The sequence below is a fragment of the Panulirus ornatus genome, chromosome 45 (genome assembly GCF_036320965.1).
Source record: "Panulirus ornatus isolate Po-2019 chromosome 45, ASM3632096v1, whole genome shotgun sequence".
Classification (NCBI taxonomy): Eukaryota; Metazoa; Arthropoda; class Malacostraca; order Decapoda; family Palinuridae; genus Panulirus; species Panulirus ornatus.
This window is the reverse complement of record NC_092268.1, coordinates 1,567,619-1,579,771: the sequence shown is the minus strand read 5'-3', so window position 1 is coordinate 1,579,771 and position 12,153 is coordinate 1,567,619. Positions and strand designations below refer to the sequence as shown.

Here is a 12,153-nt window from a genome sequence, read left to right as displayed (position 1 = left end):
TTCAATTTTCCTCTATATTTTTGGATGCCTCACCGCAATTCTCTTGCCCCTTGGCATCCCCAAAGTGGCATTAAAGTAACCTTTCTAAATGTTTCTTTCCCTTTTGATGCCTCTATGCCCCTGTAATTGCCTTTGGCGACGCCAAAGGGGATTTAAAGTAAACCATTAATTTGTCTTTTTATTTTTGGATGCCACCATGCAACTGTGTTGGACCTTGGCACCCCTAAACGATGTTTTAAGTAAACTTTTAAATTGTGTCTTTCCCTTCAGATGCCAGTATTCCGCTGTAAAGGCCTTTGAAGACGCCAAAGGGGATTTAGATTAATCCTTCAATTTTCCTCTAAATTTTAGGATGCCTCACCGCAATTCTCTTGCCCTTTGGCATCCCCAAAGTGGCATTAAAGTAAGTTTTCCAAATGTTTTTTTCCCTTTTGATGCTTCTGTGCCCCTGTAATTGCCTTTGGCGGCTTCAAAGGGGATTTAAAGTAAACCGTTAATTTCTCTTTTTATTTTTGGATGACATCATGCAACTGTATTGGACTTTAGCACCCCTAAACCGTCTTTTAAGTAAACTTTTGATTTGTCTCTTTCCCTTCAGATGCCAGTATTCCTCTGTAAAGGCCTTTCAAGACGCCAAAGGGGACTTAGAGTAATCCTTCAATTTTCCTCTAAAATTTTGGATGCCTCCACGCAATTCTCTTGCCCTTTGGCATCCCCAAAGTGGCATTAAAGTAAGCTTTCCAAATGTTTCTTTCCCTTTTGATGCCTCTATGCCGCCGTAATTGCCTTTGGCGGAGTATTGAGAACAGCGGAGGGATACGACTACCAATCATCTCTATGTACAATGGGTAGGATAGTGAATTCGTTAATAAGAGACGAAAGCTAAATAACCCATATAAAGGACTTTTTATCATTTTCCTTATAATAAATAAATTGTAGAATCTTGATAGATACATTTTGAAGGTTTATTATATCATTGTAATATATAAATAAAGAAATAATTTAGGCTCGTCGTTCAAGGCCAGCTGACCCAAACATAACAACACACGCTGGCTGGCCGGAGAATTTCATCCCCTTCTCAAAATGACCAAGGTAATGGATCTATTTTCCAGTTTCTTAATACAAATTACATGGCGAGTGATGTGATATATAGGTAGTAAGTGAACTAAAGCCATAGGCTATTAAAGAAATGTAGATGTCGTGGTTTTCTGTCTTTGCATCTTGACGAGGCACCGTTCTTCCATGGCCCTTATAAAGTGATCGGGCATAACCACACGTCACCCAGCGCAATCAAGTTGAGTTCTAATTTGTATCCATTTCGCTCATCCAGGTCCAAATCCACCCTAAACTAACCGCTCATAGGTAAATGAGCCTGTGAATGTAGACTTGGAATAAGGGCCCCCAAGTGCGACCGGCACCTCATAGTAAACAGTCGCCACACAGGACAAAGTTGATAGTAAACAGTCACCACACAGGACAAAGTCGATAGTAAACAGTCACCACACAGGACAAAGTTGATAGTAAACAGTCACCACTCAGTACAAAGTCGATAGTAAACAGTCACCACTCAGGACAAAGTCGATAGTAAACAGTCACCACACAGGACAAAGTCGATAGTAAACAGTCACCACTCAGTACAAAGTTGATAGTAAACAGTCACCACACAGGACAAAGTCGATAGTAAACAGTCACCACACAGGACAAAGTCGATAGTAAACAGTCACCACTCAGGACAAAGTCGATAGTAAACAGTCACCACACAGGACAAAGTCGATAGTAAACAGTCACCACACAGGACAAAGTCGATAGTAAACAGTCACCACTCAGTACAAAGTTGATAGTAAACAGTCGCCACACAGGACAAAGTCGATAGTAAACAGTCACCACACAGGACAAAGTCGATAGTAAACTGTCACCACTCAGTACAAAGTCGATAGTAAACAGTCACCACTCAGGACAAAGTTGATAGTAAACAGTCACCACACAGGACAAAGTTGATAGTAAACAGTCACCACACAGGACAAAGTTGATAGTAAACAGTCACCACACAGGACAAAGTCGATAGTAAACAGTCACCACACAGGACAAAGTTGATAGTAAACAGTCACCACTCAGTACAAAGTCGATAGTAAACAGTCACCACTCAGTACAAAGTCGATAGTAAACAGTCACCACTCAGTACAAAGTCGATAGTAAACAGTCACCACTCAGTACAAAGTCGATAGTAAACAGTCAACACTCAGGACAAAGTCGATAGTAAACAGTCACCACACAGGACAAAGTTGATAGTAAACAGTCACCACTCAGTACAAAGTTGATAGTAAACAGTCACCACTCAGTACAAAGTTGATAGTAAACAGTCACCACACAGGACAAAGTCGATAGTAAACAGTCACCACACAGTCTAATACCTATGGGGATCCATGGAGGGCCAATGCTGACTGTAACTGAACCTTGAGGTTAGTTCGTTATTTGGGCTTTATGCCATAGTTGACGTCAAGTTTCATCCCTCGAGCAAGAAATTTCTTCACACCTTCCAGTTTTATTGTTCTAAGACTAAGTCTCTCTGGTACTGTCTATGTTGCCCAATGCAGACTGAAAAACCTCATGTAGACAGACATGAAAGTTTACTATTGTCTTGGTTGATGCTGATGGTTCTGACTGGCCGCTGTCCTTAGCTTCATTAGTACCATTCGACCCCCATTGGATTTAGGCCACCACCTGATAACCTTACAAATATTAATGAAATACATTTACTTTATGGTGTTGCTACATTGTACAGCTTTGAATTATTGGTGCCGTGAATCTAATGTGTGAAACGTAGTACCTCACTCTTTTGTAATGATAGACCTTATAAACACGCAACAGAACTAACGTATGGAAGTGGAAGAAAAGCATGTCAGTTAGCTGTTAATTCCCAGCGCAAGTGTTTTAGAAGGGTATTGATGAAACGTAGTGACATAGATTAATGGATTGATAATGAATATGTAATAGTGGGGAGGGCGATGAAGATTATGGAAAATGTGGGGATGGAGTAAATGAAACATTTCCACGTAGCTTCAGAAGCACTAGAGATATGTAGAACTGAACAGACTTGTTCTTGATATATATATCATCAAAACATTATATATACAATAAGGTGGCACCATTGCCTGAGGAAATGTCAACAACATGTTGCTTTAAATGCGTGCTGTTATGTTACCTTTATGGTACCACCACAAATTTCTTATTTGCCCCGATTAAGTTCAGGCCTATATCACATGTTACTTGGTTGCTTTATCATTCTTTTATGATTTTCCTTCATTTCATAAGGAAGAAATAGTTCCTCAACTTTATTCGATTGCTATTTAAGATGCCTATCAGTTTGTGAGACCATATTGTTGATGATTGGCTGTAAAATAAATTTGCCAAACATTGTTTTACCGGCTCCTTAGAACATTACTAAGGCATACACTGTTTTTTCTGTTACTTTTTTTATTGAATATGACATATTTCGTGATCTTATCACATCAAGCAAAATCTATAAAATCTTCTCCTAATTTCACATAGCAGCTAACATTTATCATAATTTTAATGTTTTCCAGTCATATGTGATTGTTTGGGTTTCATGTTTATATTCAGTTGCTGGAAAGCTGAGCACTGTGTGTATTTGCTTCCATATTAACCCATCCCAGCGACCATAACCACAGGAAGTTACTCATTTAGCTACGCATTGAAAGAGGCTTTGGATATTGAGTGATTTTGTTCTTCACTGCTACATAAAGTTTAGAAAAGACAGTAAGAGTTACAGTGTGTGATTTTGAGCATTACTTGAGTGTTTTATTTTCAAAATCATTTATTTATTTATTTATTTTGCTTTGTCGCTGTCTCCCGTGTTAGCGAGGTAGCGCAAGGAAACAGACGAAAGAATGCCCAACCCACCCACATACACATGTATATACATACACGTCCACACACGTACATATACATACCTATACCTCTCAATGTACACATATATATACACACACAGACATATACATATGTACACATGTACATAACTCATACTGTCTGCCTTTATTTGTTCCCATCGCCACCTTGCCACACATGGAATAACAACCCCCTTCTTTTGGAAAAAAAAAAATGAGAGGGGAGGATTTCCAGCCCCCCGCTCCCTTCCCTTTTAGTCGCCTTCTACGACATGCAGAGAATACATGGGAAGTATTCTTTCTCCCCTATTCCCTGGGATAATATATATATATATATATATATATATATATATATATATATATATATATATATATATATATATATATGTATATGTATACATATATATATACATATATGTATATATATGTAGGAGTTCCTACACGCAGAGAATACATGGGAAGTATTCTTTCTCCCCTATTCCCAGGGATAATATATATATATATATATATATATATATATATATATATTTTTTTTTTTTTTTTTTTTTTTTTTTTTTTTTTCCAAAAGAAGGAACAGAGGAGAGGTCCAGGTGAGGATATTCCCTCAAAGGCCCAGTCCTCTGTTCTTAACGCTACCTCGCTATTGCGGGAAATAGCGAATAGTATGAAAAAAAAAAAAAATATATATATATATATATATATATATATATATATATATATATATATATATATATATATACATATATATATGTATATATATATATGTATACATATACATATATATACATCAAACGTTACTGCCATTCCCATGTAATGTTACACATCAATATCAGTACTATAAGGTCGTCACAAATATCACTATGATGAAATCACATAACATACATCACCTGAGTCATAAGGTCACATGATAAACATCACCTGAGTCATAAGGTCACATGATAAACATCACCTGAGTCATAAGGTCACATGATAAACATCACCTGAGTCATAAGGTCACATGATAAACATCACCTGAGTCAGAAGGTCACATGATAAACATCACCTGAGTCATAAGGTCACATGATAAACATCACCTGAGTCATAAGGTCACATGATAAACATCACCTGAGTCATAAGGTCACATGATAAACATCACCTGAGTCATAAGGTCACATGATAAACATCACCTGAGTCATAAGGTCACATGATAAACATCACCTGAGTCATAAGGTCACATGATAAACATCACCTGAGTCAAAAGGTCACATGATAAACATCACCTGAGTCATAAGGTCACATGGTGGAATTTCCATCATGTGCATGTTGCAGGTGATGTAGTAATTGGTTTTTAAATGTATTGTTCTTTTAATAGCCAGTTTGTGGCATGTGAGATGGTAATATGTAGGCCAGAAGCTGTATGTAGGAAATGTACATATTTCTTGTGGGGAAGGTGTTTGGGGTTACGTTTTTCCTGATCTTCAACGAGTAATGAGCACTTTGAGTCGAGTTATATATTTAAAAGTGGAATTTCCATCATGGGAAATATTTATAATGGAATAATTGTTTTTTTAATTGTTTTTTTTTATTTTGATTGAGTTTGTGGTATGTAATAGGGTAATATGTAGGTCAGAGGCTGTATGTAGGAAATGTACATATTTGTAGTGAGGAAGGTGATAGGATCTGCTTCCTTGGTATGTTGTTAGTAATATTTAGATTTTTGACTCGACATTTTTCTAGAATGGAGATGGTTAATGGCTGGCTGGCTGGCTGGCATGTGTAAGTGGATTTATAATTTGTAATATAATTTGAGGTCACACGTAAAATATTACACATTATATTAGTTTATTAGACCGTAATGAATGAATAGATAGGAATATAAGAAAACCGAAAAGTTGTATCATTTGAAAATATGCCAAACAGCATAACATAAGCCTATGCGGCACTTCAGCAACCCGGAATTATTCCCTGAAACAACGCTTGGAAGGAGGCAGAAGTGATATTGTGACAGTGATTGTGTCAGCGTCGCCTCGCCTCGCCGCAGTGTATCGAGACAGACTTCCCCAGAACTTTTTAAAGGGGAAGTAAATGTTTATAGTTGTGTTACTGGAGTGATAGTTTTCATGCATGGTGTTTTGACAAGAAAATAGTGAAGTTGGAGAAAAATGTAGCTTAGACATTGAAGCTTATTGATTCAGTGGTGAAATTGATGAGAACTGCTATTGACGTTTGTGTGAATAAATTGTACATTTCCTTTTCCATAGCCAGAGGTTGAACCATTATGTGACGTTCATTTTTTCATTCATTTCAAGCTAAAAGTTTGTTTTCTAAATTGTGTCTTACATTTTTCATATGTATATATATGTATGTGTGTGTGTGTGTGTGTGTGCGCGTGTGTGTGTGTGTGTGTGTGTGTGTGTGTGTGTGTGTGTGTGTATATACATATGTATATTATCCCTGGGGATAGGGGTGAAAGAATACTTCCCACGTATTCCTCGCGTGTCGTAGAAAGCGACTAGAGGGGACGGGAGCGGGGGGCCGGAAATCCTCCCCTCCTTGTATTAACTTTCTGAAATGGGAAACAGAAGAAGGAGTCACGCGGGGAGTGCTCATCCTCCTCGAAGGCTCAGAGTGGGGTGCCTAAATGTGTGTGGATGTAACCAAGATGTGAAAAAAGGAGAGATAGGTAGTATGTTTGAGGAAAGGAACCTGGATGTTTTGGCTCTGAGTGAAACGAAGCTCAAGGGTAAAGGGGAAGAGTGGTTTGGAAATGTCTGGGGAGTGAAGTCAGGGGTTAGTGAGAGGACAAGAGCAAGGGAAGGAGTAGCAATACTCCTGAAACAGGAGTTGTGGGAGTATGTGATAGAATGTAAGAAAGTAAATTCTCGATTAATATGGGTAAAATTGAAAGTTGATGGAGAGAGGTGGGTGATTATTGGTGCATATGCACCTGGGCATGAGAAGAAAGATCATGAGAGGCAAGTGTTTTGGGAGCAGCTGAATGAGTGTGTTAGCGGTTTTGATGCACGAGACCGGGTTATAGTGATGGGTGATTTGAATGCAAAGGTGAGTAATGTGGCAGTTGAGGGAATAATTGGTATGCATGGGGTGTTCAGTGTTGTAAATGGAAATGGTGAAGAGCTTGTAGATTTATGTGCTGAAAAAGGACTGATGATTGGGAATACCTGGTTTAAAAAGCGAGATATACATAAGTATACTTATGTAAGTAGGAGAGATGGCCAGAGAGCATTATTGGATTACGTGTTAATTGACAGGCGTGCGAAAGAGAGACTTTTGGATGTCAATGTGCTGAGAGGTGCAACTGGAGGGATGTCTGATCATTATCTTGTGGAGGCTAAGGTGAAGATTAGTATGGGTTTTCAGAAAAGAAGAGTTAATGTTGGGGTGAAGAAGGTGGTGAGAGTAAGTGAGCTTGGGAAGGAGACCTGTGTGAAGAAGTATCAGGAGAGACTGTGTACAGAATGGAAAAAGGTGAGAACAATGGAAGTAAGGGGAGTGGGGGAGGAATGGGATGTATTTAGGGAATCAGTGATGGATTGCGCAAAAGATGCTTGTGGCATGAGAAGAGTGGGAGGTGGGCTGTTTAGAAAGGGTAGTGAGTGGTGGGATGAAGAAGTAAGAGTATTAGTGAAAGAGAAGAGAGAGGCATTTGGACGATTTTTGCAGGGAAAAAATGCAATTGAGTGGGAGAAGTATAAAAGAAAGAGACAGGAGGTCAAGAGAAAGGTGCAAGAGGTGAAAAAAAGGGCAAATGAGAGTTGGGGTGAGAGACTATCAGTAAATTTTAGGGAGAATAAAAAGATGTTCTGGAAGGAGGTAAATAGGGTGCGTAAGACAAGGGAGCAAATGGGAACTTCAGTGAAGGGCGTAAATGGGGAGGTGATAACAAGTAGTGGTGATGTGAGAAGGAGATGGAATGAGTATTTTGAAGGTTTGTTGAATGTGTCTGATGACAGAGTGGCAGATATAGGGTGTTTGGGTCGAGGTGGTGTGCAAAGTGAGAGGGTTAGGGAAAATGATTTGGTAAACAGAGAAGAGGTAGTAAAAGCTTTGCGGAAGATGAAAGCCGGCAAGGCAGCAGGTTTGGATGGTATTGCAGTGGAATTTATTAAAAAAGGGGGTGACTGTATTGTTGACTGGTTGGTAAGGTTATTTAATGTATGTATGACTCATGGTGAGGTGCCTGAGGATTGGCGGAATGCGTGCATAGTGCCATTGTACAAAGGCAAAGGGGATAAGAGTGAGTGCTCAAATTACAGAGGTATAAGTTTGTTGAGTATTCCTGGTAAATTATATGGGAGGGTATTGATTGAGAGGGTGAAGGCATGTACAGAGCATCAGATTGGGGAAGAGCAGTGTGGTTTCAGAAGTGGTAGAGGATGTGTGGATCAGGTGTTTGCTTTGAAAAATGTATGTGAGAAATACTTAGAAAAGCAAATGGATTTGTATGTAGCATTTATGGATCTGGAGAAGGCATATGATAGAGTTGATAGAGATGCTCTGTGGAAGGTATTAAGAATATTTGGTGTGGGAGGCAAGTTGTTAGAAGCAGTGAAAAGTTTTTATCGAGGATGTAAGGCATGTGTACGTGTAGGAAGAGAGGAAAGTGATTGGTTCTCAGTGAATGTAGGTTTGCGGCAGGGGTGTGTGATGTCTCCATGGTTGTTTAATTTGTTTATGGATGGGGTTGTTAGGGAGGTAAATGCAAGAGTCTTGGAAAGAGGGGCAAGTATGAAGTCTGTTGGGGATGAGAGAGCTTGGGAAGTGAGTCAGTTGTTGTTCGCTGATGATACAGCGCTGGTGGCGGATTCATGTGAGAAACTGCAGAAGCTGGTGACGGAGTTTGGTAAAGTGTGTGGAAGAAGAAAGTTAAGAGTAAATGTGAATAAGAGCAAGGTTATTAGGTACAGTAGGGCTGAGGGTCAAGTCAATTGGGAGGTGAGTTTGAATGGTGAAAAACTGGAGGAAGTGAAGTGTTTTAGATATCTGGGAGTGGATCTGTCAGCGGATGGAACCATGGAAGCGGAAGTGGATCATAGGGTGGGGGAGGGGGCGAAAATTTTGGGAGCCTTGAAAAATGTGTGGAAGTCGAGAACATTATCCCGGAAAGCAAAAATGGGTATGTTTGAAGGAATAGTAGTTCCAACAATGTTGTATGGTTGCGAGGTGTGGGCTATGGATAGAGTTGTGCGCAGGAGGATGGATGTGCTGGAAATGAGATGTTTGAGGACAATGTGTGGTGTGAGGTGGTTTGATCGAGTAAGTAACGTAAGGGTAAGAGAGAGGTGTGGAAATAAAAAGAGCGTGGTTGAGAGAGCAGAAGAGAGTGTTTTAAAATGGTTTGGGCACATGGAGAGAATGAGTGAGGAAAGATTGACCAAGAGGATATATGTGTCGGAGGTGGAGGGAACGAGGAGAAGAGGGAGACCAAATTGGAGGTGGAAAGATGGAGTGAAAAAGATTTTGTGTGATCGGGGCCTGAACATGCAGGAGGGTGAAAGGAGGGCAAGGAATAGAGTGAATTGGAGCGATGTGGTATACAGGGGTTGACGTGCTGTCAGTGGATTGAATCAAGGCATGTGAAGCGTCCGGGGTAAACCATGGAAAGCTGTGTAGGTATGTATATTTGTGTGTGTGGGCGTGTGTATGTGCATGTGTGTGGGGGGGGTTGGGCCATTTCTTTCGTCTGTTTCCTTGCGCTACCTCGCAATACGCGGGAGACGGCGGCAAGGTATAAAAAAAAAAAAAAAAATATATATATATGTATATATATATATATCTGGAGTTAATTTTATTTTAGATATTAATTTGTCATAATATATTTGTAATGAACCATGCTAGTGTATTCGTTAATTAAAAGATGCGTAAGAAGACTTTAAAATTAAAATTTTTGAGAATAGTTTTAAAATCATATTAGTTAGGGGTGTGTACATCATGGGAAATGTGAGTTTTGAGTATGAAGTTAGTGAAAAACAGATGTAATTGAAGCAGACATAAAAACATGCCTTGTGCCATCATTAGAGATAAAGCATGTCTTGTTAATGTATATATAAAAACATGCCTTGTGCCATCATTAAAGAGAATTAAAGTGTGTCTAGTAAGTGTATATAGAAAACCTAATTTTATGTATTGAAACCGCACTGTGATCTAGTTGTATAAATGTTGAAATACAGTAGGATAAAAGTTGTTCATTGGTTCTCTAATTTATATAGTACTCAAAAAGTTAATGGTGTGGAGTGTTAGGGAGTTAGGGTGATGTATTGCGGTTAATTGGTTTCGAAGTTAACGTAAAAAATGTATAATAGCTTTTTGTTAGTTATGTAGTAGATGTATTACATAAGTTGATGTAAAAAATGTATAATAGCTTTATTAGTTGTATAGTAGGTGTATTAAATTGGTAATATTATGTTGAATGAATGAATGATGTCAAAAATGTATGAAGTACTGGGTGGGTCTTTTTAAGATGATAATGTTGCGCATAAGATTTATTATCAGTAATTAATTTAGATGTATAGAGGAAGTGATTTTCAGTGGTATTGTGGTGTGTTTTTGAGAGTATTAACAGATGGAGAAAGTATATGAAAGTGTTAATTGTTGTGAAAGATCCGAGTGATGGGTGATATTAGTGAGGGCTGTGTAAAATATGGGTCAAGATTTGGTTTGTGATGTAAAATTAGGTAAAATATTTGTATTGAATGAAGATGAGCTTTTGAAATTTGACCTAAGTTAACGTTCGTGGTGACAAGTGCCAAAATTGACATGTTTGATAAGATTTATTATCAGTAATTAATTTAGATGTGTAGAGGAAGTGATTTTCAGTGGTATTGTGGTGTGTTTTTGAGAGTATTAACAGATGGAGAAAGTATATGAAAGTGTTAATTGTTGTGAAAGATCCGAGTGATGGGTGATATTAGTGAGGGCTGTGTAAAATATGGGTCAAGATTTGGTTTGTGATGTAAAATTAGGTAAAATATTTGTATTGAATGAAGATGAGGTTTTGAAATTTGACCTAAGTTAACGTTCGTGGTGACAATTGCCAAAATTGACATGTTTAATAAGATTTATTATTAGTAATTAATTTAGATGTGTAGAGGAAGTGATTTTCAGTGGTATTGTGGTGTGTTTTTGAGAGTATTAACAGATGGAGAAAGTATATGGAAGTGTTAATTGTTGTGAAAGATCCGAGTGATGGGTGATATTAGTGAGGGCTGTGTAAAATATGGGTCAAGATTTGGTTTATGATGTAAAATTAGGTAAAATATTTGTATTGAATGAAGATGAGCTTTTGAAATTTGACCTAAGTTAACGTTCGTGGTGACAATTGCCAAAATTGACGTGTTTAATAAGATTTATTATCAGTAATTAATTTAGATGTGTAGAGGAAGTGATTTTCAGTGGTATTGTGGTGTGTTTTTGAGAGTATTAACAGATGGAGAAAGTATATGGAAGTGTTAATTGTTGTGAAAGATCCAAGTGATGGGTGATATTAGTGAGGGCTGTGTAAAATATGGGTCAAGATTTGGTTTGTGATGTAAAATTAGGTAAAATATTTGTATTGAATGAAGATGAGCTTTTGAAGCTTGACCTAAGTTAATGTTCGTGGTGACAAGTGCCAAAATTGACATGTTTAATGAATGTTTATATAAAATATATTATTATTATTTTGCTTTGTCGCTGTCTCCTGCATTAGCGAGGTAGCGCAAAGAAACAGACGAAAGAATGGCCCAACCCACCCACATACATATGTATATACATACACGTCCACACACGCAAATATACATACCTCTATATCCCAACATATACATGTATATACACACACAGACATATACATATATACACGTGTACATACTTCATACTGTCTGCCTTTATTCATTTCCATCGCCACCTCACCACACATGTAATAACAACCCCCTCCCCCTCGTGTGTGAAGTAGTGCTAGGAAAGACAGCAAAGGCCCCATTCGTTCACACTCAGTCTCTAGCTGTCATGTAATAATGCACTGAAACCACAGCTCCCTTTCCACATCCAGGCCCCACAGAACTTTCCATGGTTTACCCCAGACACTTCACATGCCCTGGTTCAATCCACTGACAGCACATCGGCCCCGGTATACCACATCGTTCCAATTCACTCTATTCCTTGCACGCCTTTCACCCTCCTGCATGCTCAGGCCCCAATCACTCAAAATCTTTTTTACTCCATCTTTCCACCTCCAATTTGGTCTCCCACTTCTCCTCGTTCCCTCCACCTC

The 12,153-nt window shown here is 38.5% G+C and overlaps 1 protein-coding gene across 4 annotated transcripts in view; it reads left to right on the top strand.

The window, feature by feature from the left end:
• Nucleotides 1-1,006: 1,006 nt before the first annotated feature.
• LOC139762986 (uncharacterized) overlaps nucleotides 1,007-12,153 on the top strand; it is a 74,983-nt gene continuing 63,836 nt past the window's right edge. For 2 of the 4 annotated variants that reach the window (XM_071688516.1, XM_071688514.1), the window contains exon 1: nucleotides 1,041-1,092. The gene's annotated coding sequence lies outside the window, so the exon portion shown is untranslated. Of the gene's footprint in view, nucleotides 1,093-12,153 lie in introns of all 4 variants that reach the window. The other 2 variants (XM_071688518.1, XM_071688517.1) reach the window with 2 other exon arrangements.